Source organism: Giraffa tippelskirchi, chromosome 9, assembly GCF_054371585.1.
Source record: "Giraffa tippelskirchi isolate mGirTip1 chromosome 9, T2T-mGirTip1v1.2.pri, whole genome shotgun sequence".
NCBI lineage: Eukaryota > Metazoa > Chordata > Mammalia > Artiodactyla > Giraffidae > Giraffa > Giraffa tippelskirchi.
This window is the reverse complement of record NC_137283.1, coordinates 120,962,676-120,985,637: the sequence shown is the minus strand read 5'-3', so window position 1 is coordinate 120,985,637 and position 22,962 is coordinate 120,962,676. Positions and strand designations below refer to the sequence as shown.

Here is a 22,962-nt window from a genome sequence, read left to right as displayed (position 1 = left end):
TTTAGCTTCACCCCATCCAGAGACTGCAAGGCTGAGACAGCCAGGAACAAAGAATAGGGGCTATGGGTATTAGCCACACAATAGGAGTGACCAGGCTTCCCAGTGACCTATTCCACAGAGGACCCCAGAAGCTTTTATTACTGAAGACCCCAACGGTCAGCACAACTACCGGAGACCCCTACAGAGCTGACCATTTTTTTTTGCCCCACAGATACAATTTGCAGGTGCTAGCTTCCTGAGTCCTTCCCTGCTCTCTCTCCCTTCTACCCTGCCAGAAGAAGGATCTGCACACACCTCCAGTCTGTACCTTTATGTCTGCATGAGTACAAGACAGTAGCCTAGATCTGGGTGACTGGCCCTTATGGCTGTGCGGGCCTTGGGGGTAGACCCTGTGTACATGCACACTGCAGTTCTGACACCTGTGACCAGGTCCCTTATGTGCATGCCTCTGGTGAGTTACAGTGACTGTGAAATGTATACTCAGATCAGGCCCTATTTCCTCTCATTAGCCTGTACAATTAGTCTCACCTACAGCTATGTCCACCAGCTCTGCACCTACACAACTCTAGTCTAAATCACTTCACTACCCTCCACTCTCATGAACTCACCCATAGGAAAACCCTGCAGTGGCCAGAGTTCAGTAGAATGCTGATAGCTAGGGCCCCCACAGCTGCTTATGAGCCCAACTCTGGACCTGTCTCTTCTAGATGGCCTGCTCTGCTGGCCTTGTTTGAGACTAGACCCTCTAACTATGTATTTGCATCCCACTCGCCTGACTTCCCTCAGCAGACTTCACTGTTGTGCTCATGTCTCTGGCAAGTTCCCGAAACCACAGAAGTGCATGCTGATCCCAGCAACCCTGCAGTTGCCAGAGGGGCTGCAGTTGGCCTTAGCTTTTGCTGCTGGGCCTGACCCCCCCACCAAAACATGTGTATTTGCAACCTGCCCCAACCCAGGTTGTGCGTATGACAGACTCCAACTACCACCACTGCCTGCCACTGGACCTGCAGGCCCTCCTGAGAGCCCCAGCATCACTACTCTAATCCTCCCCTAGAGGAGGTCATTGCAACCTACTCCATTATTCTTGCTTGGAGAATCCCATGAACAGAGGAGACTGGCAGGCTATGGTCCATAGGGTCACAAAGAGTTGGACACAACTGAAGTAACTTAGCACACATAAAAGGATTATAAACCATAGTCAAGTATGATTTATCCCTAGGATACAATCATGATTTAAATCAATAAATGTGAAACATGACACTAATGGAATGAAAGACAAAAATCATAATATTATGTCAGTAGATGAAGAAAAAGCATTTGACAAAACTAACATTTTTTTGAGGGAGATGGGGGAGAGATAGTGGAGGATAGTTACTATATTACCTTTAAGAAAGGAAAGATTAAATTGTAAGCTTAAAGCCTGAAAGCTATCAAGTACATGCACGCTCAGTTGCTCTAATCATGTCCGACTCTTTGTGACCCCATGGACTATAGCCCGCTAAGCTCCTCTGTCCATGGGGATAGTCTAGGCAAGAATACTAGATTGGGTTGCTATGCCCTCTTCCAGGGGATCTTTCAGACCCAATCTCTTATGTCTCCTGCATTGGCAGGCAGGTTCTTTACCGCTAGAGCCAGCTGGGAAGCCTGAAAGCTGTCAAGTAACGGTAGTTAATTTTAATAGTATGTTTCCAAAGGCCAGCTATTGTTCTTTGTAACACACATTAACTGATTTAATTAATCCTTAACACAGCACCAGGAATTATGCATGTTTGTTATCATCAGGCCACTAAGACACAAAGAATAACTTAGCCAAGGTTGTGCAGGATTCTTGCCCAGAATCCCTGCCTCAGCTACTCCATTTATTGTTTGTTGTCCATCATAGGTCTTTCTGCTTCTAATTTTGTATACTCTAATCTATACTTCTAATACTCTCACCTATCTTGAGAATACTGTGTGTGAGCTCAGTCACTCAGTCATGTCCAATTCTGTGACCCTATGGACTGCAGCCCCCCAGGCTCCTCTGTCCATGGGATTCTCCAGACAAGAACACTGGAGTGGGCTGCCATTTCCTCCCCCAAGGGATCTTCCAGATCCAGGAATTGGACCGGTGTCTCCAGCATCTCCTGCATTGGCAGGTGGATTCTTTACCACTAGTACCACCAGCCACCTGGGAAGCCCCAACTTGAGAGTATTATATCATTCTATTTGGTTTTTATCCATTGCTATTGCATTTAGTTTGCCATATGTTATACATATCTTTCATGTGAGATTCTTTTATAAGGGACGGAACGTAAGTTTTCATGTTAAAGAGAAACTTAGAGTTGGCCAGATTTGAGCTTGAAGTTTTGATGCTCTCAGAGGTATTTTGCAAGTAAGTCCTTTTAATATGAAAATGAGTATAAGGATGGAGATGGGATTCACAGAATCAGTTTTATAGGAACTCTTCACCATCTGGCTATTCTATCAGTAGAGTAACACTGAAAATCCTCACAAGAAACAAACACGTTTGTGTCTGTCAAAAGCAGGGCACCTAAGAAACCACAGGAAAATTCTGACAGTCTATGTTTATCATTGGTGTGAATTTATGACTGTATAAAGCAATAGTATTCTCTTATCCATACACAATATTGGCTGTATTACTATAAGAAATATATATTAGTGATTGAAAATATCTGAGGATAAACTAAAAGATGATAGGTGATACTGTGCAGACAGATCTTGGTATAGCCTGGAGTTAACAGTGAGCACAGATACCTTATTCATGTCTTTCTAGCACCTCCCACCTAAGGGAAATAATAGCACGTTTCAGGTTACAGCTCTATTTATCTCTTAAACTACCCTGTTTCAACTTGGAGTTATGATTATAACATAATGTTGTATCTACCTTAACTACATAGTTCCTGGCATTACTTGGAGAAACAGAAATGCATAATTATTTGGTATGGAAGACAGAAGCCCTCAAGGGAATTTTTTTAAAGGAATTTAAAGTCAAAGAAGTAGAGAAATATGATTATCTCATCATAAAAGAGTTAGTTAAGTTGTGGTTAAAGAGCAATACAAAACAGTTCTGTTAATGCAGGCAAAACAGTAAGATCACTACATAAAAGCTGACAGAGCAGGTGCAGTGCTCATACTGAATGTCCTGAGCTCTGGGGCCAGTCATTTTCCTTTATTTACTCTGTGTATGTCCAGGCTGGCTGAGGCTGCAGCAGCGCTGAATTCAGATACTAGATAGAGTTTGGGACCTGCAGGCCTATGTGCATGTGTATAAAATGGAAATCACGAGTGGAGACCTCTAATAATATAAGATTCTAAACTATACTATATTTTTAAAATATCATAAAAAGTTTTGATATTTGGGAAAAAAACAATAGTGTAACTTTCCTTAATCTCACTGCCTACATATACTGCACATTTTTTGAGGGAGAGATGAAGACTATGTAGCAAAATAACTTGAATAATTGGCACAAGAGCTATTTATTTGATTCCAGAATATAAATACAGCTTCTGGTTAGAAGGGCAGCAATTTGGGGGAGCTACAGACAGACTCCTTTGAACTCTCAGAAATAAGGTTTACTACAGCAGGCTTAATTCAATCAAAAAAACACAGTTTTTCTGAACCTTCCTACAGTTTCCTTTGTATCTCTAAAAGCAGAAAGTAGAGAGGATAAAGGGTAGGGTGCTTTCTTTCAAGTGGGGAGCATCTGGATTCTTATTACAACAACCAGTCCCCTAGAGAAAAATTCAAGAGGTCAATTCCCTGTATCATGTTTTTACACTGAAAGCATACAGCTCTCACTAAATCATGTGAATCATCTCACTAAATCATATAAACCAACAGCATTACCCCAAATGAAAAAACATACTTGTGACAAATTTAAGACATCGTATTACATTTATTATCACAGAAGAATTTGCTTTGATATGAAAATTTTAAAATGCATGAATATATGAGTCTAAGCCAAAAATAATCAATAAAACACAACAGGGTGCAATTCTCATAATTACAAGCTGCACTAAACAGTATAGCAAGATTTAAGGTACAGTCTTGATTGTTACTTTATGATAAATCATGCCCTTCGGTTGTCTTCTAAGGAGTAGAATTGTCAGTTACTGCAGGTTAAATTTCTTTAAGATTTTCTTCAGAGACAGTAACTAGACATTTTGCTCCTCTAACAACATTTCAGAAAGGATTTAAGAAGATTATTTTTTTGCCATAAAATCATAACTGTCTTGTGTTTTTTTGCTAGATTATTCTAGTAGGAATGAGAGACAGTGGATTAGAGTCAAGAGTGGTGCTACGGTGGCAGGTCTGGAGATTTTTGAGAAGGTTTAGGGAAGAGTGGACAAAGCCTAGGCCAAGACATTGACAGTGAGTGTCATGTGGGATGGTTTTGGATTAGAGAAACCTCCCTGAGTTGGAACTGTGTGCCCCTGGAGAGTAGCAGGTGAGCCGAGTACCATGCCCCATCCAAGCAGAAATGCAATGACTTCTCCTGTGAACTTTTCAGAGGAATACAAGTTTGTCTAATTTTTCCATACAATAGTTTAAGAGTAATCTCAACACATAACTAATGTATAAACTTTTACCCAGCCTTTTGAATCTTAGCATTCAAAAGATTCCCCCTAATACTCTTTAACAGACAAACCAACAACAACAACAACAACAACAAAAATGGGTAGGTGGAGAAAATTTAACTACAGATTTAGAGTACATTCAGTTCAGTTCAGTTCAGTCACTCAGTCATGTCGAACTCTTTGCGACCCCATGAACCACAGCACACCAGACCTCCCTGTCCATCACCAATTCCCGGAGTTTACCCGAACTCATGTCCATTGAGTCGGTGATGCCATCCAACCATCTTATCCTCTGTCGTCCCCTTCTCCTCTGGCCCTCAATCTTTCCCAGCATCAGGGTCTTTTCCAATGAGTCAGCTCTTCACATCAGGTGGCCAAAGTATTGGAGTTTCAGCTTCAACATCAATCCTTCCAATGAATACCCATGGCTGATCTCCTTTAGGATGGACTGGTTGGAGCTCCTTGCAGTCCAAGGGACTCTCAAGAGTCATCTCCAACACCACAGTTCAAAAACATCAATTCTTCTGCTCTCAGCTTTCTTTATAGTCCAACTCTCACATCCATACGTGACTACTGGAAAAACCATAGCCTTGACTAGATGGACCTTTGTTGGCAAAGTAATGTCTCTGCTTTTTAATATGCTGTCTAGGTTGGTCATAACTTTCCTTCCAAGGAATAAGCATCTTTTAATTTCATGGCTGCAGTCACTGTCTGCAGTGATTTTGGAGCCCCTCAAAATAAAATCAGCCACAGTTTCCACTGTTTCCCCATCTATTTGCCATGAAGTGATGGGACCGGATGCCATGATCTTAGTTTTCTGAATGTTGAGCTCTAAGTCAACTTTTTCACTCTCCTTTTTCACTTTTAAGAGGCTCTTTAGTTCTTCTTCACTTTCTTCCATAATGGTAGTGTCATCTGCATATCTGAAGTTATTGATATTTTTCTGGCAATCTTGATTCCAGCTTGTGCTTCATCCAGCCCAGTGTTTCTCATGATGTACTCTGCATACAAGTTAAATAAGCAAGGTGTCATTATTAAATACAAAATTAAATCAATTAACCAAAAATATCCCTTTCTTTAAATTTTTAACTAATGAAAATTTTGCCACAGAGAACATAGATAGAGTAGATAATAAATGCAAACAAAGCCACTTACCTTCATTTCCCACACCATCATTCATAAGTCCTCCAAGCCACATTTACTCTAGGTCTCTCTGTGTGTTAAGTCACTTCAGTCATGTCTGACTCCCAGGCTATAGCCCAACATGGTCCTATGTCCATGGGATTCTCCAGCCTAGAATACTGGAGTTGGGTTGCCATTTCCTCCTCCAAGGGATCTTCCCCACCCAGGATCGAACCTGTATCCATTACATCTCCTGCATTAACAGGCAAGTTCTTTACCACCAACACGACCTGGGAAGCGATCTGCTGTATAGCAGCCATACATATCTGGGGTAATGTCTGGAACTTGGAACTCTGCCTCTAGTTGCCCCAGGGGAGAATCTTTCAGAGGCATCTTAAGGTGAGTTCAGAATACAATGAGCCTGTCATCATGGGCTAACCAATGGAGAAGGAAATAAAAACACATCTCTGAATGCCTACTTCTTTCAGTTTCTCCAGACTTCATTGTATCCTGTGTGTTTCTCTTCTTAGCTTAAACTACAAGATCTCTTCTCTAAACCATATGGGTTTAGTATTCTTTGTTTCAGAAACTTTAAGGACAATGACATCAATTTTGTTGTTTGTTTGTTTTGGATTTTGGATAGGTACCAATGTCTTTCAGCAAATCCCTTTTTGGAATTTATTCAAAGAAATAAATTGGGGGAGCATTAAAAAAGCAAAGAGGACACAAACTAGTGTTGTGATAGGTCCAACCCAAAACCGAGATACTTCCTCTTCCATCTTGTAGAATAGAAATAGTTCTCATAGTTATATATCTGCAACCTGATCATCATTTCACACTGTTATCTAACTGTGCATGTGTGATGCCCGATTATTTCTTTTTATACACTGTGGGAAAGTAAGTAAGCTTTCCAGTGGCATAGTAGGAAATTATATTCAGAACCTCAATTTTAGTGCCAGGCAACATGGGTTGTCAAAGGTATATAAAAGGCTATTGTAAAAGGTAATTATCACAGAGTTTCAGCATTACCTGGTTGGAGATTGAGATGTTGGAAAGCCACATTCAGAGGTTCCCACAACCTCACAGAAATTCAGTCTAGACAACTTAAAACTAATCACTACTGACCTGAGCTGCTCTCATGAGGATCTTAACAGAAGTAGTCCTGATTGATTACCCCGGCCTGTTGTGTTTTTACTACAATGAATCTTTCTAGCTCTTGCAGATAACTGTTACTTATAAAAGACTTAATTGTTGGTGTTTATTTTTTCCAAGGGACAAAAGCACAGTCCTCTGTGGAACTGTATCAGGTATACATGGAAATAGTAAAGACAAAAAGTAAACACTTTAATGACAGCAATTAGTGTTGTTTAAAAATGACAATTATAGTCATGATAGACATTAAAACAACAATAATGACAGTAATAATAACAATTATTTTTTTCTTTTTTTAAAATAAATTTTAAATTTATTTACTTTTTAGTTGAAGGATAATTGCTTTACAGTATTGTGTTGGTTTCTGCCAAACATCAACATGAATCAGCCGTAAGTATACATATGTCTCATCCATCTTGAATCTCCTTGCCACCTCCCTCCTTCCCTTTCCCACCCCTCTAGGTTGTTACAGAGCCCCAGTTTGAATTTACTGAGTCATACAGCAAATTCCCATTGGCTATCTATTTTACATATGGTAATGTAAGTTTCCTTGTTACTCTCTCCATACATCTCACCCTCTCCTTCCTCCCCAACCCCCTCTCCGGGTCCACAAGTCTGTTCTCTATATCTGTGTCTCCATTGCTGCCATGTATATAATTTCATCAGTGTCATCTTTCTAGATTCCATATGTATGCATTAGTATATGATATTTATTTTTCTCTCTCAGGCTTACTTCACTCTCTATAACAGGCTCTAGGTTCATCTACCTCATTAAAACGGACTCAAATTCATTCTTTTTTATTAGCAGTTAATGTTGATTGGACATCCATTTTTATGACAATGCAAATGTAGTCTTTTAAGGGTTTTACATACAAGAACATATTGGATTATTGTAACAAAATCCTTGAGGCCAATTTTATAGTCATTCCTATTTTACAATGTTTGACTCAATGGAAACTGTCTTTAAAACCAAGACTTTACTTCATGTAACTCCATTCATTACTAAAGTTCATGTGTGTGTGTGTGTGTTTTCCCTTTTCATTCTTTATTCATTATATATACACATTCAGACTGAAAATCAGACGACATCTGTTTAAATGTTAACTTTACTTCTGACAGAAGATTCAGGGGATTTTTGGTCTTTGTTATACACATCTTTCTGCATTATTTGAGATTTTATCAAGAAGATATATTTTTAATAAAAATATTTGAAATTAAAATATATGGTTATATGGCAAATGTTTTAAATTCATTGCTTAAAAAAAGTAAGTTTCCAAATTCTTTTGCATTTATGATGACAATGTTGTACTCCTAAACCTACACATACACCCACACACATACTCACAGTCACAGGTAAAATGTTGGAAGTACATCAAAATCTTAGTTATAATTATCTATGAGTGATGAAATTAGGCACAGTTTCAATTTTCTTCTTTTTGGCTAAAATGGGCTTTTTCATTTTACTTTACATTAACATATGTTATTTTGTAATAGGTATAAAAGCTAAAAAAAAAAAAAAAACTTAAAAAGAAAGTGAAAGAGAAAAAAAAAAAACAGAAGTGGCATAGGAAGCACCTGGGTATAAAACCTATTTCTGGTGCCATCATTTATTGACTGTCACTTCACCTATTTAAACCTCAAATTCTTTATTTGCTAAGAAGTTTATAGTAATAATACCTCATAGGATTACTGTTTGAAGCAAATTAAATAGTGCAAAATGCAAAATGTAGTTATAAAAATGAATTCAAATTCTAGGAATGATTCTTCTGTTTGGACTAAAGCTAAGAAACCATATAATGCAATTCCTAGTGGGAAAAAGAAGTATGGCTTCAGGCTAATATGAAAAAATTATAGTTCTTCCTAAATTAGATCCACTTATCTACTTATCTAATCAATATGTGCTTTGCCTTTTTGGTGGTATTCCCATTCTCTGTCTTAGACTTTCACAACTTCAAGCAATCAGATTCACAGAAAAATGACACACTCAATTTTTGCCCTTTCCATTCAATGCCAAAAGCATAATAACAGTTTCTGAATTCCGTGCCTACTCCACAAATAACAGAGCTTGAGTTTAAAGCACATTCTTGTTACCCCATGGTAATTTCTACCTTGCTTTTCTCAGAATGAATCCTTTCCCAAACTTCATATCACTGACTTTAGCCATAATATCCAGATTAACCCTTAGCAGTCAACTTCCAAATATTAGCATTGTTTCTCCTACTTGTCTCCAAAGTGTTGAGAAGATCTAGGGTTTAATGCTCCAGAACACTGCCTCTCTATTTGTGCCCCCTTCTCAGGAGAGACCCCACAGGTGGTGGAAACATGCTGATTCTGGACTGCCTTTATTACTGATCCTTTTCCTGGTTCTTTAAAGTATTTTGGCCAGGCTGCTCTGTGCAATTGTCTTTTGGAGAATCTCATATAACTCCATCCATTATTCTATGTTTAAATGATGTTTGCTGATCTCTAGAATGGGTAATATGAAAATCCTGTCTATTTGTTGTATTTTTAGATAATTAAATGCCTGACTAACCAAATAACAAACAATTTTGAATTCTTTTATTCTTAATTTGTTTAATTCTTAACAAATTAAAATATGCTTTCTTGTTAGTTTGTTCCTACTACTGATCCGTGTCAGCACAATGGACATGCAGCTTTTTAAAGTACTGCTTTGAACCTATATTAGAGCATTTATTATATTTGTATATGAATTTTTGTATTGGAATATATTTGATTTACAATGTGGTGTTAGTTTCAGGTGACAGCAAAGTGATTTAGTTATATACACATTTATATCTGTTCTTTTTTAGATTCTTTTCCCATATAGATTATTATAGAACACTGAAAATAGTTTTCACTGTGCTATACAATAGGTACTTGTTGATACTTTTACGTATAGTGTGTGTATGTGTATATGTTAATCCCAACCTCAAAATTTATTCCTCCCCCTTTGGTAACCATAAGTTTGTTTTCTATATCTGTGAGTCTGTTTCTGTTTTGTGAATAAGACCTTTTCCTTTAAACATATGATAATGTATGTTTCTATGTTACTCTTCATACATCCCACCCTCTTCTTCCTCCCCCACCCCCAGCCATGTCCATAAGTCTTTTCTCAATGTCTTAGTCTCGACTGCTGCTCAGCAAATAGGTTCATCAGTACCATCTTTCTAGATTCTATATATATGCATTAGTATACAATATTTGTTTTTCTTTTTCTAACTTACTTCACTCTGTATAATAGACTCTAGGTTCATCCACCTCATTAGGACTGGCTCAAATGTGTTCCTTTTATGGCTGAGTAATATTCCATTGTATATATGTTTCACAGGTTCTTTATCCATTCATCTATCAATTGACATCTAGGTTGAATCCTTGTCTTAGCTATTGTAAATAAAGCTCCAATGAATATTGGGGTACCTATGTCTTTTTCAATTTTGGTTTCCTTAGGGTATATGCATAGTAGTGGTAAATAAGTTCTTTTGTATCTTTTTTTTTTTTTTTTGGTTCTACCTATATAAGTGATGTCATATGATGTTTGTCTTCCTCTGTCTGACTGTTCACTTAGTATGATAATCTAATAGACTATGTTTCTGAAAATGGCATATTTCATTATTTTATGACTGAATATACTCCATCTTCATTTTCCATTCATCTGTTGATGCCTATTTAGGCTGCTTCCATGTCTTGGCTATTGTATATAGTATTGTTCTAAACATGGGGGTGTATGTATATTTTTGAATTATGTTTTTCTGCAGATATATGCCCAGGATTGGGATTGCTAAATCATATAATAGCTCTATTTTTGGTTTTTAAGGAACCTACATATTGTTCTCCATAGTGGCTGTATCAATTTACATTCCTACCAACAGTGTAGGAAGATTCCCTTTTCTCCATACCCTCTCCAGCAGTTATTGTTTGTAGATTTTTCAATGGCCATTCTGACAGGTATGAGGTGATACTTCACTGTAGTTTTGATTTACATTTCTCTAATAATTATCATTGAGCATCTTTTCATGTGCTGGAGGAAACCATAAATAAAACAAAAAGACAACACACAGAATGGGAAAAAATATTTGTAAGCAATGCAATCAACAAGGAATTCATCCCAAAAGTATACAGCTCATGTAGCTCAATACCAAAAAAACAAAACAAAACAAATAACCTAATCAAAACATGGAAACATACATTACCATAAGTAAAATGGGTAGCCAATGGGAATTTGCTGTATAACTCAGGGAACTAAAATTGGGGCTTTGTAACATCCTAGAGTTGTGGGATGGGGAGGGAGGTGGGAGGGAAGTTCAAGAAGGAGAGGACCTATGGCTGATTCATATTGATGTTGGCAGAAACCAATATAATACTGTAAAGCAATTATTCTTCAATTAAAAATAAATAAATTTTAGAAATGAGCAGAAGATCTAAATAAACATTTACCCTGTTCTATTTTTAAATGTTTGCTTTTCCATTTTCCCTTGGATTATACTGTGCTCTGAGGGCAATCACATCATCCAAAATTGTTCCCATTTCTTTCTGGCCCCAAGATCCAAAGGCCTCAGTCATCAGGTTGTTTATTCAATCTATCTTAGGTGAAAATAAATTTACTTTGCACTGAATCTGTTTGGCAACATCATTTATAGTGATTTTCCCATGCAACATGTATGTAATACTTGGCTTTAGATAAACAAAACATAGTGATTTACATTGTTTAATAAAATTATATAATTAAGTTTGGTGGTTCAGTTTTATTCTCAATGATATATTTGTACTAAGTACTAAAAATGTTTCTTGAGGAAATGCTGAGATGAAAGGAAAATAACATAGGAACAGAATCACGGTGTTGGCTATAAGAAAGTGAAAATGTTAGTCCTGTTTGGCTTTTTGTGACCCCATTGACTGTAGAGTCCACCAGTTCCTCTGTTTATGGAATTCTCCAGGCAAGAATACTGGAGTGGGTTGCCTCCCCTCTCCACAGGATCTTCCTGACCCATGGATCAAACCCAGGTCTCCCACGCTGCAGGCAGATTTTTTACCATTTGAGCCACCAGGGAAACCCGTTAGCTATGAGACATCAGTATTAGACTCCTCGTTAGTCACTCAGTAGTGTCCAATTCTCCAACTACATGGACTGTAGCCTGCCAGGAGCTCACCAGGCTCCTCTGTCCATGAAATTCTCCAGGCAAGAATACAGGAGTGGGTTGCCATTCCCCTCTCCACAGGATCTTCCCGACCCAGAGATTGAACCCAGGTCTCTCACACTGCAGGCAGATTCTTTACCATCTGAGCCACCAGGGAAACCCATTGGCTATGAAACATCAGTATTAGACTCTGTGTTAGTTGCTCAGTCATGTCCAACTCTTTTTAACTCCATTGACTGTAGCCTGCCAGGCTCCTCTATCCATGGGATTCTCCAGGCAAGAATACTGGAGTGGGTTGCCATTTCCTTCTCTGGGGTATCTTCCTGACCCAGGGATCAAACTTGGGTCTTCTGCATTGTAGGGAGATTCTTTACTGCCTACGTATGTTTCCTGCGTTGGTAGGAGGGTTCTTGGGAAGCCCTTTCATTCCTAAATGGGAGATAATAAAGTTGGGGATCAAATGAGATGGTATGTTTGAAAATGTTTTCCCCCAAATAAAAGTTTCAGTACATTTGGTTAATTTTAGACTTATGCTTAAAACACACAAAAAAACCAGTTAAGATATTCTATATGTTAAATGACTTGAGCTTTGGAAATCAGTTGTCATTATCACTATCATCATCCTTATCATCCTAATGATAAAATAGCAACTATAAGTATTTAGTGAGAATTTACTATGTGCTAGAAATAATTTTTGCTATTTTTATAATATCTCCAATTGTTGTGACTTGCAAGGTAGTTATTATTCTCTCAATTTGACAAGATGAGAAAACTGAAACTCAGAGGGTGGCTTGGGTAGCACCACACAGCCAGTACATGACAAAAACTAACATAAAATTCTGGCCATAGATTCTCATCTGGAATCACAAGGTGACTGGAATGATAATTACACAGATTAGTTGTTTTTTTCTTACAGATGGTTTGTTCAAAACATATGCAGATGGAGGATAAGCAATTGAAGAGTACTTGTAGATCTACTCTTTGTGATTCTGCATCCACAAGCTGTCTACCTATTCTCTGAAGCATCATTATTCATCCCTCTGCCAGGGTCTCAGCATGTGTACTTGGGCTATATGAGTTACTTGGCCCTAGAGTCACCCAGTTGCACTTAAAAGGAGCGACCATGCTTCAGAACATAATTTACTCAAGAATTAACTTCTCCACTCTCTCACAGCTTGTTTTTAGCAATGGTGTTATATTGAAATCAGTTTTTGTTATTTGACTTCTGAAGTTATCAATACAACAAGACTCCTTTAATGTTTTAACCATCAATATTTAGTTTTGCTAAAGTCAACATTGACAACTGTACCTAGTGTAGATCTATGTAAACATTCTTCTGCCTTTTATGTGATAATTATTATGGAAAATTGCCTTCACACTCTCCAGGAATATCCCCATTGCTTTCTATCACTGTTATTTCAGAAACAATGCCATCTTCCAGAATTTTATTCCTGACTCACCAGAAACATTAATTTCTCTAGATTCAAGGTTTACATGTATAAAATTTAGATTTTACTACTCTCCTGAAATTTTCTTTAAATGAGATAATATATGCAGAACACTTACTATAATATATGCTTATTGCCAAATTCAGACTTAAATTGAAGAAAGTAGGGAAAACCACTAGACCATTCAGGTATGACCTAGATCAAATCCCTTATGAGTATACAATGGAAGTGACAAATAGATTTAAGGGACTAGACCTGATAGACAGAGTGCCTGATGAACTATGGACAGAGGTCCGTGACATTGTACAGGAGACAGGCATCAAGAAAATCCCCATGGAAAAGAAATGCAAAAAAGCAAAATGGCTGTCTGAGGAGGCCTTACAGATAGCTGGGAAGACAAGAGAAGCAAAAAGCAAAGGAGAAAAGGAAAGATATTCCCATCTGAATGCAGAGTTCCAAAGAATAGCAAGGAGAGATGAGAAAGCCTTCCTCAGCGATCAGTGCAAAGAAATAGAGAAAAACAACAGATTGGGAAAGACTAGAGATCTCTTCAAGAAACTTAGAGATACCAAAGGAAACTTGCATGCAAAGATAGGCTCGATAAAGGACAGAAATGGTATGGACCTAACAGAAGCAGAAGATATTAAGAAGTGGTGGCAAGAATACACAGAAGAACTGTACAAAAAAGATCTTCACGACCCAGATAATCACGATGGTGTGATAACTCACCTAGAGCCAGACATCCTGGAATGTGAAGTCAAGTGGGCCTTAGAAAGCATCACTACGAACAAAGCTAGTGGAGGTGATGGAATTCCAGTTGAGCTATTTCAAATCCTGAAAGATGATGCTGTGAAAGTGCTGCACTCGATAAGCCAGCAAATTTGGAAAACTCAGCAGTGGCCACAGGACTGGAAGAGGTCAGTCTTCGTTCCAATCCCAAAGAAAGGCAATGCCAAGGAATGCTCAAACTACCGCACGATTGCACTCATCTCACATGCTAGTAAAGTAATGCTCAAAATACTCCAAGCCAGGCTTCAGCAATACGTGAACCGTGAACTTCCAGATGTTCAAGCTGGTTTTAGAAAAGGCAGAGGAACCAGAGATCAAATTGCCAATATCTGCTGGATCATCAAAAAAGCAAGAGAGTTCCAGAAAAACATCTATTTCTGCTTTATTGACTATGCCAAAGCCTTTGACTGTGTGGATCACAATAAACTGTGGAAAATTCTGAAAGAGGTGGGAATACCAGACCATCTGACCTGTCTCTTGAGAAACCTGTATGCAGGTCAGGAAGCAACAGTTAGAACTGGACATGGAACAACAGACTGGTTCCAAATAGGAAAAGGAGTCCGTCAAGGCTGTATATTCTCACCCTGCTTATTTAACTTATATGCAGAGTACATCATGAGAAACGCTGGGCTGGAAGAAACACAAGTTGGAATCAAGATTTCTGGGAGAAATATCAATAACCTCAGATATGCGGATGACACCACCCTTATGGCAGAGAGCAAAGAAGAACTAAAGAGCCTCTTGATGAAGGTGAAAGAGGAGAGTGAAAAAGTTGGCTTAAAGCTCAACGTTCAGAAAACTAAGATCATGGCATCTGGTCCCATCACTTCATGGGAAATAGATGGGGAAACAGTGGAAACAGTGTCAGACTTTATTTTTTTGGGCTCCAGAATCACTGCTGATGGTGACTGCAGCCATGAAATTAAAAGACGCTTACTCCTTGGAAGGAAGGTTATGGCCAACCTAGATAGCATATTTAAAAGCAGAGACATTACTTTGCCAACAAAAGTGCGTCTAGTCAAGGCTATGGTTTTTCCAGTGGTCATGTATGGATGTGAGAGTTGGATGGTGAAGAAAGCTGAGCGCCGAAGAATTGATTCTTTTGAACTGTGGTGTTGGAGAAGATTCTTGAGAGTCCCTTGGACTGCAAGGAGATCCAATCAATCCATCCTAAAAGAGATCAATCCTGGGTGTTCATTGGAAGGTCTGATGTTGAAGCTGAAACTCCAATACTTTGAGCACCTCATGCGAAGGATTGACTCATTGGAAAAGACCCTAATGCTGGGTAGGATTGGGGGCGGGAGGAGAAGGGGACGACAGAGGATGAGATGGTTGGATGGCATCACCGACTTGATGGACATGGGTTTGGGTAGACTCCGGGAGTTGGTGATGGACAGAGAGGCCTGATGTGCTGCAATTCATGGGGTCGCAAAGAGTCGGACATGACTGAGCGACTGAACTGGACTGAACTGATGCAGAACACTTCACACATACACACCCACTCATTAAATTATAATTCCTTTCCTATTTTCAACCACTTAGAATGAATCAATATTTGGAAAAGATAAAGCAATAAAATAATTTGTGTCAGATTTTACATATGCATGATTTCTTCCCTGGTAGCTCAGATGGTAAAGAATCTGCCTGCAATGCAGGAGACCCCAGTTCAATTCCTGGTTTGAAAGATCCCCTGGAGAAGGGATAGGCTACCCACTCCAGTAATCATGAGCTACCCTGGTGGCTCAGTTGGTAGAGAATTTGCCAGCAATGCGGGAGACCAGGGTTTGCTGCCTGCACTGGGAAGATTCCCCTGGAGGAGGCCATGGCAACCCACTCCACTCTTCTTGCCTGGGGAATCCCTACAAACAGAGGAGCCTGGCAGGCTGCAGTCCATAGGGTGCAAAGTATTGGACATGACTGAGGGACTAAACACAGTATGAATTTCTGAAAAGTACAGTCATTTTGTGTGTGCATCTGTCCAAAGTCCCTTCAGTTGCGTCGGACTCTGTGCAGCCCTATGCACTGTAGCCTGCCAGGCTCCTCTGTCCATGGGATTCTCCAGGCAATAATACTGGAGTGAATTGCTATTTCCTCTCCCAAGAGATCTTCCTGACCTAGAGATCAAACCTGAGTCTCTTATGTCTCCTGCATTGGCAGGCAGGTTCCTTACCACATAGCACCATCTGGGAAGCCCAATTTTATGTGTGTAACGTATTAATCTTATACAACCACATTTTTTCTTATGGAAAAAATTAAAAAAAAAAAATAGTTTAAGTGTAACTTGAAGTGAGGATATACATAAAGCAATGTCCCTAAGAGTAAAGACTTATTAAATCTCCCTCTCGCCTGAGCCCTCTCTGGGGGTTTGAGAATCAAGAATAGCTTCACTTTATCCTTTTTAACTACATCCACTTAATTTCTCTGTTAAGTAGCTCTGCTCCATTTGACCCAGGTGCTCTTAACCCTTGTTTCAATTCTCTCCATTTTAAGTAAAGAATAATAACACCTGTGTTATTCCTCAGAGGGTTGTTGTGGGGAACAAAATGAGAATGCATGAAAGTGAAAGGACATTCGTAAGTTAAAAATATTGAAATAAATATGTTGGAATTATTCTATTAGGAGCGACCTTGAGTGGATAGATCCTTTAATCACGGATTTCAGAGTCTGAAATACTGAGGCCTCGATTGCTATAAATGTCACACAAAGGTATTTTGCCTGAGTGCACAGTTAAGATACTTTTCTAGATCTTCTGTTTTGTGTGACCCTGCGACTCAGTTGATTCGGAAGAATGATGTATTTGACTCCCAGACCTGCCCCATAAAAACCTCCTATGTAGACTTGTTTACAGTTCTTTTTTCACTTCAAAATGCTGGAATGGAGACAAGTAGCAAGGTGACCTTGGGCACATGTTGTTCAAAGTGGCAAAGTCCTTGTTTCCATGGTCAATAAATAACTAACAAGAGAGGGAGATACAGCATTGACCTGTAAGGGAAAAATAATCTATGATGCAGATTTGGATCAATTTGTTATAGCAGTCAGAATAAACCTAGGCAAGACAGAAATCTACTCTAATCATGCTGAGCAGAATAAGTTACTTTCATATATTTTGATTCAATTAAATCTTCCTAATAAAAACTTGAAAAGTAAAACATATGCTGAAATCAAAATAGGACATTTATTGCCAAATACAAAGCTATACAAGTATTTCTCAGTACTCATATATGGAAACTATATATCTGAATAATGCTTCTAATGCTCATAAAGTTTTACAGTGTTGTCTTGAAGATTATTTTTTATGTTTTACGTAAAGTGATCATTATGTTTTAAGGATTGTAGTTAATATTCTTTAAATAGTATCTTAATATAACTGGGAATCGCTGAGTTTTTCAACTTTTCAAAGGAGATACTACTACTAACAATGTATTACTAATAAAAATTATGTGCTTGGGATATTGTTAGAACTTTACATGCATTTTACCATTTAATACACATAATTGCACTCAGAATAAATACCATTATGACTCTAATTTTACAGACAAGGAAACTGAGGAGTAAGAGGTAAGCAACTTGTCCAGGGTCACCTATAATCTTGATCAGGATATGCTGGGTCATTCTGCAATAAACAAAGTCAAATTTTAGAGGCTTGACAAAGTTTCTTTCTAAAACTACAAGTTAATAAGTTTCCAGGGGTTCACATTCACTATTGTTGCTTAGGAACCCAAGCTGACCAAGTCCTTGTTCAGAACCAGCTCTCCCCCTCACTTTGACAAGAGGAAACAAACATGACAAATCATGTGCTGATCCTAAAGCTTTTTCCCAGAAGTGATACACCTTCTTTTCACATTTGTGGGGAGGGGGGTAGGGGTGGTTAAAGCACATCACCGGATCACACCAATTTTCAAAGTGCAATCCTAACATATTCCTGAAAAAAAAACAGATGTGACATTACAGTTTTAATATCTAACGGTTACAGCCAGTAAGTAGCGGAGGCAAGTTGCAAACTCAGACAATCTGGCTGGAAAGTTGGGGCTTTTAATCAGTAAGTTCTGTTCCCTAGATAACAGGGACTTAGGGAATATGGGGTCTATTGGAATGAGATTCAAGCAAGGAGTTGGTAGACATTGACCTTCTGACCAGAACATGGTAATTTCTTGGTGACTGGGTACCGTGGACGTATGTCCTCAGCTCACACGGTTTCAGGATGATCTTATACACCTTGAGGAGTTAGGCCCAATGGCAACCAAGACCCCTCTCTCTTCCTGTCAAACATGTTCTAGGGACACAAAAATCTGAGCTTCTTTTTCAGGAATACATCTACTATTGGTTATATAGCTTGTTATCCCTGAATCTAACCATAAAAACCTAGTTCATATTCATATCCTTCCTTCAGCTGGCTTAGTGGTAAGGTCACCTTTCTTTTGTATAATGTTCTGCAGTCTCCCACGGTCTTTCATAATCCCAAATCCTACCACATTCACAAGTTTTAAAGGTGTGGAGAAAATAATCTGTAGGGTATCAGCAAGAAAATTTTCATCATTTTTCCTATTGTCTGTATAGAATTTCTCACCAAGAGATTGGCTATAGTATTCTAGTCCTTGCTGATATAGAGGAAATTAACTATTTTGTCATTTAAAAACTTTCTTTTGGAGTACAGTTTTATTTGGGATTGTTATATAATGGAGTCTCAGTTTAAAATGAAATAAACTATAAACTAAACATAAATGATGCCTCTGGTTAATTATGACTGAATATATATGTTTATCTCAACTTAGCTTCCCCACTCCCTCAAGTAAGACTTTAAAAAATTGAATTTTGAAAGGCATAATCCTATAAAGAAAAAATAAACAATAGAGCAAATATATTTTTCTTACTTGTCATTGACCTGGTTATACTATATGTAAAATTTAAAACTTTTTCAACATTTGTACAAAATTAAGATTCATCATCACAATCTAGATAATAAATTTACCCATAATCCAGAAGAGTCCCTGTATAGCTTTGTAATCCTACTCATTTTCATCTCTCTCTTACCATAACTACCACCCATCTTTAGGCAACTACTGACCTGCTTCTGTCCCTAGGTTAGTTTCCCATTTTTTAGAACTCTATATAAATTAAAATTTACACTGTTTTTTTCACTCAGCATAAGAGATTCACCCATGTTGTTGCTGTATCAGTAGTTAAATCTTTTAATCATTAAATAGTATTACAATGTATAAATATAAGAGAATTTATCCATTGACTATTTGGTCGATATTTCAGTTGCTTTCGAATTTGGATTTTTCTAAATTAAACAGCTATGAACATTGATGAGTGAGTTTTCATATGGACATGTGTTTTCATTTTTGTTGAATATGTACCTAGGAATAGAATGACTGGTTTATCTGGTTGATGAATGTATGGCAATTTAAGAAAATCCAAAATTGTTTTCTAAAGTGGTGGGACCAAATTCATTCTCTTTGGTAGTATGAGAGCTCAAGTTGTTTCCCATCCTTTACAAGACAAAGAATAACCAGACTTTTATATTTTACCCATTTTAATAGGTATATAATGGTATCTAATTGTGATTTTAGTTTGCGTTTTCTTGACTAATTATGACTAAAATTCATAACTAGCTTGACAAATTATGTCAACTGGGTTTCCCTGTTGGCTTAGCAGTAAAGAATCCACCTGCCAATGCAGGAAACATGGGTTCAATTCCTGGGTCAGGAAGATCCCCCAGAGGAGTAAATGGCAACCCACTTCAACATTCTTACCTGAGAAATCCCATGGACAGAGGAGACTGGTGGCTAGAGTCCATAGGGTTGCAAAAGAGTTAGAAAACAACTTAGCCATTAAACAACAACAACAAATGATGTCAAGTAGCATTTTCTGTGTTTATTTGTCTTCCATATGTCTTTCTTGGTGAAGCTATGGCTCAAAAATTTCCCAAGTCTTTAAAAATTGGATTTCTTCTTATATCATTATTGAGTTATAAGATTCGCTATATATATTGTTGTTGTTCAGTTGCTAAGTCGTGTCCAATTCTTTGAGACCACATGGACTGCAGCATACCACGCTCCCCTATTCTTCACCATCCCTCAGAGTTTGCTCAAATTCATGTCCATTGAGTTGATGACACTATCTAATTCTCCCATCCTCTGCTCCCTGCCTTCTTCTGTCTTCAGTCTTTCCCAGCATCAGAGTCTTTTCCATTGAGTTGACTCTTTCCATCAGGTGGCTAAAGTATTGGAACTTCAGCTTCAGCGTCAGTCCCTCCAAATAATATTTAGGGTTGATTCCCTTTAGGACTGACTGGTTTGATCTCCTTGCTGTCCAGGAGCCTTCTCCAGCACCATAATTCAAAAGTATCAATTCTTCAGCACTCAGTCTTCTTTATGGTTGAACTCTCACATCCATATATGACTACTGGGAAAACCATAGCTTTGACTATGCATAGCTTTGACTTAGACCTTTGTCAGCAAAGTGATGTCTCAAAGCTTTTTATTATGCTGTCTAGGTTTCTCATAGCTTTCCTTCCAAGGAGCAAGTGTTTTCTAAGTTCATGGGTGCAGTCAGCATCCAAAATGATTTTGAACCCAAGAAAATAAAATCTGTCATTGCTACCAGTTTTTCCTCTTCTATTTGCCATGAACTGATGGTACGAGATGTCATGATTTTAGTTTTCTGAATGTTGAGTTTTAAGCTAGCTTTTCCACTCTTCTCTTTTACCATACTCAGGAGGTGTTTCAGTTCCTATTCACTTTCTGCCATTAGAGTGGTTATCACCAGCATTATCTGAGGCTGTTGATGTTTTTCCTGGCAATTTTGATTCCAGCTTGTGAGTCATCCAGCTTGGCATTTTACTTGATGTAAGACTTCCCTTATAGCTCAGTTGGTAAAGAATCCACCTGCAATGCAGAAGACCCTGGTTCGATTCCTGGGTCGGAAAGATCTGCTGGAGAAAGGATAGGCTACCCACTCCAGTGTTCTTGGGCTTCCCTTGTGGCTCAGCTGGTAAAGAATCCGCCTGCAATGCAGAAGACCTGGGTTTGATCCCTGGGTTGGGAAGATCCCCTAGAGAAGGGAAAGGCTACCCACTCCAGTATCCTGGCTTGGAGAATTCCATGGACTATATAGTCCATGGTGTTGCAAAGGGTCGGACATGACTGAGCGACTTTCACTTTCACTCTGCTTAAAAGCTAAATAAGCAGGACGACAATATAGAGCCTTGACATACTCCTTTCCCAATTTGGAACCAGTCCTATTGTTCCATGTCCAGTTCTAACTATTGCTTCTTGACTTGCATGCAGGTTTCTTAGGAGGTGGGTAAGGTGGTCTGGTATTCCCATCTCTTTAAGAATTTTCCACAGTTTGTTATGATTCACACAGTCAAAGGCTTTAGCATAGTCAATGAAGCAGAAGTAGATTTTTTTTTAATTCCCTTGCTTTTTTTTTATGATCCAATGGATATTGGAAATTTGATCTCTGATTCCTCTGCCTTTTCTAAATCCGTCTTGTACCTCTGGAAGTTCTTGATTCACCTATTGCGAAACCTAAGTTGAAGGATTTTGAGCATAACCTTACTAGCATGTTGGGCTTCCCTGGTGGCTCAGATGGTAAAGCGTCTGTCTGCAATGCTGGAGACCCGGGTTCGATCCCTGGGTTGGGAAGATCCCCTGGAGAAGGAAATGGCAACTCACTTCAGTATTCTTGCCTGGAAAATCCCATGGACAGAGGAGCCTGGTAGGCTACAGTCCATGGGGTCGCGAAGAGTCAGACACGACTTGAGCGACTTTTACTTTACTAGCATGTGAAATGAGGGAAATCGTTTGGTAGTTTGAGCATTCTTTGGCATTGCCCTTTCATTGGGGTTGGAATGAAAACTGACATTTCCAGTCTTGTGGCCACTGATGAGTTTTCCAAATTTGCGGACATAGTGAGTGCAGGACTTTAACAGCATCTGTCTCTCTCTCTATATATATATATGTAAATATTTCATTTTTATTTGATTCTATGTTTATATATATATATCATGTTTTTAATTTTGACAAAGTTCATTTTATCAATTTATTACTTATTGATGTCATATCTAAGTCCTGTTTGTTTAACCTAAGCCTTTTATGTTATCTTTCATAATTTTATAATTTTACATTTTACTTTTAGATCTGTTATCCATGCAGTAGATAAATGAAGTATAAGTAAATTATATATATCCTGTAAGGTAAGGATAAAATTAATCTTTCATATATATATATTTAAATTTATCAGTGTCATGGTAAAAATAACCTCTGTTCTGTGATTATCTTTGCAGATGTTTCAAAAATATGTTGTTTATGTGTGTAAGGGTATATTCCTAGACTCTCTATTCTATTCCACCAACTTACATGTCTATACTTTTGTCAATTCTGTGACATTTTTGTTACCTTATCTTCATAATAAGACTTGAAATCAGTTGTTATTAGCCTTTCATCTCTGTTTTCTTTTTTGAAAGATGTTTTGGATACTCTAGATTATTTGTTTTTCTCTATGAATTTTAGAATCAGCTTGCCAATCTCCTCCAAAACAAACACAAAACATAAAAGCTTCTTGGAGTTTTAATTTAGGTTATACATTTAACATATAAATCAATTTGGGAGGCATCACATCACATCTGTTTATGTAAAGCTCTCCATTTATTTAGGACTTTTTTAATCTGGTAGTTTTTATGTCTTTTGTCAAATATACCTGTATTTCATGTTTTGATACTATGATACAAT

The 22,962-nt window shown here is 38.1% G+C and overlaps 1 pseudogene; it reads right to left on the bottom strand.

The window, feature by feature from the left end:
• LOC145521909 (nuclear receptor coactivator 7 pseudogene) overlaps positions 1-5,776 on the bottom strand; it is a 56,052-nt pseudogene extending 50,276 nt beyond the window's left edge.
• Between the last annotated feature and the right edge of the window lie 17,186 nt (positions 5,777-22,962).